At 47.8% G+C, this 2,740-nt stretch overlaps 1 protein-coding gene across 4 annotated transcripts in view; it reads right to left on the reverse strand.

Annotated features, from left to right (window-relative positions):
• CTBP2 (C-terminal binding protein 2) overlaps window positions 1-124 on the reverse strand; it is a 142,657-nt gene extending 142,533 nt beyond the window's left edge. For 3 of the 4 annotated variants that reach the window (XM_089669104.1, XM_089669124.1, XM_089669114.1), the window contains exon 1: window positions 1-124. This exon is cut by the window's left edge. The gene's annotated coding sequence lies outside the window, so the exon portion shown is untranslated. The other variant, XM_089669130.1, reaches the window with a different exon arrangement.
• Between the last annotated feature and the right edge of the window lie 2,616 nt (window positions 125-2,740).

A 2,740-nucleotide genomic window follows, 5' to 3' on the forward strand; every position in this document is an offset into this window, starting at 1 on the left:
ACCTCCCTCCACTTGTGTCAGGGCGGGGTCTGTCCGTACACACCAATGGTGGGAGGACAGAGGGAGGTGGGGGGTCCGGGCTGTGCGGAGGAAGTGACCGGGGACAGGACCGCACACAATGACAGGGGGCGGGGTGACACCATACGTGGGGGCTCCTCTACTGGGCTGGGCTCTCCCTTCCAAACTTCACCGTGTACAGAAGAGCCGGCCCTTCATCTGCAGCCACCCGATAGGAGGAGATTTCCCATCTTCATGTCGCTCCACTTCTACAAGACATTCATCCTCTCTGCAAAACTAGATACAATGTCCATGAAGGACTGGAGTCTGCAGACTATTCCCACCACCATCAACCGCGTGATGGATGGAATGGCAGGCTCCTGCAGACTATTCCTCCAGCCACAGGTGTGCACACAGCTCCTGACCTCTTCAGCTGGCCATACATTATACAATTTTCTTTAGATGTACCTTCAGGGCCTGCCTGATTGCATACAAATAGGTGTTTAGGTATGACTTCATAATATTTATTACAGGTACCTGTATAGTGCTGTCAATGTACGCAGTGCTTCACATATATATTGTACATTCACATCAGTCCCTAACCCTCCAGGGGCGTACAATACATTCATACATACACATACTAGGGACAATTTAGACAGGAGCCACTTCTACCAGCAAGGACCCTAGTACTGCCAGGCGGAAGTGCTAACCATTTAGCCACTGTGCTGCCCCACCCTATTATATGGCTTTGGTAAATCTAGAAGGAAAATTGTATAATGTATGGCCAGCCTTAGGGTAGGTTCACATCTGTATGAGCTGCAACATCGCGCTCATTCCCAACACGCAGGCAAACATGCTGCTCTTTAGCTGTCCTGCAGAGGTGCCATTAATTTCACCTTCAGCACATCAGAAAACCACCCATGTGACACCTCATGTTACTGTGACACCACCCAATTCCTGGCAGTGCAATTAAGAAAAAGGGTCCAGGACTTCCTTCTCCACGTTTCTCATGGGCACAGCAGCCGGGTTGCTCTACCAGCAACATGTTCATGCAAATGTGCCGCACTAGTGTGTAGGACTGGAGGATGTAAACCATGGACTGCATGTATAGTGACATCATGACACCTGTGCTCCTATGGGAACTACAGGTCCCTGTATTGGGGTGGTAGATGGGATTTGTAGTCTTCCCATTCACAGATCCTGGGAAGAAATGGTGCAGCTGTGTTGGCAGAGCCCAAAAAATTTGTGTTGTGCTGCAGAGAGGAGACCCCCGTGATTCTAGTACAGGGGGGAGGGGGGCACAGGGACTGAGGACTGCCATCATGTTCCACATTATCCCCTAATTATAGGAGTAACATAAAACATGGTCACAGAGGTGTCCAATCACTTTCCTCCACACCCCCACTACATTTACCCCCTCCCCCAAAACGTATGCCCCAACCAAGTTTCCCAGAGTCTGTGCTTCCACCTATGGGCCCAGGAACCCAATGGCAGGTTTCGCCTGTTAGAGGGGAGGGGGACAAGTCATTGTTCATTTGTTGATAAAAAATAAAGTTTAAGCAAATTATAAAGTTACATAATGAGGTGCGATTTGTCATTCAACTCTGAACTCTCACGATGCATGACAAGTCACACTGGTGGGAACCAGGGCTTAAAGCCTCACTTTTGGAAGATTTTAACAAAAGTATCTCATACCGGATGGACTGCGGTGGAAGCTGACAATTTCTAGTTGGCACTGTTACAATGATAGCCATGATCTTCCAGGTCCTGTGCGAGCTGCTGAGCCAGCAACCAGCGGATTGAATGAAGAATGTCACAGATCCCCACATGCACACAAGTGATGTGGATGAAGGGATCTCCACCACCGCACACTATTGTATTCTGACAGCAGCGACTCCCCCTCTCCTGGCAAAATACATCATGCACTAATCCAGTGGTTCTCAACCTTCCTAATGCCGCGACCCTTTAATACAGTTCCTCATGTTGTGGTGACCCCCCAACCATAAAATTATTTACCCATTAATTATAATTCATGAAGTGTCGTTTTACCTCCAATACTGCTGCTTTCAACACAGTAGCTGCTTTCTACACAGTAGCTGCTCTTTACACATTGGAAATATGTGTTTTCCGATGGTTTTAGGCGACCCCTGTTAAAGGGTTGTTTGACCCCCAAAAGGGTCGCAACCCACAGGTTGAGAACCACTGCACTAATCAAATGCTGGTTTTCCAGCAGAACCATTCAACAGGCCAGACTAACAACTGAGAGGGGCACACACGTACCCAAATTCAGCTGGTTCCTGCTGAACTCTCCAAATTTCAATACCTGTATAACCAGCTTAAAATTGGCCATACATTCATTAGGTTTTTTTTTGATCAGCCATTGGGCTGATTAACACCCCGGTCGCATCAAAGCCGATTTTTAATTTGTGCGACTTACAGTAAAGTCACACGATTTCAAAATCAGGTGACCTGCCGATTTCATTGCGATTTGCAAGACATCTGACACACATGTCTATACAAATCGCAACAAAAATAGTGAATGCACTACTTTAGAAATCAGTGCAGCTCCAACCAAGTCAGAACCACACCAATATGACTGCTCTAATAGTGGACAATAGGGTGCGACTTGGCATACGATTTGCAAGTTGCCTGGCATGCAAACCGTATGCCAAATCGCACCCGATGTGACCGGGGGCTTAAAGAAACTGAAGAGATTCCCCCATCCCCACAAGCAAGCTGGGTG

The sequence above is a fragment of the Staurois parvus genome, unplaced genomic scaffold, assembly GCF_062004578.1.
Source record: "Staurois parvus isolate SC_StPar_1 unplaced genomic scaffold, SC_StPar_1.0 ptg000009l, whole genome shotgun sequence".
NCBI classification, from domain to species: domain Eukaryota; kingdom Metazoa; phylum Chordata; class Amphibia; order Anura; family Ranidae; genus Staurois; species Staurois parvus.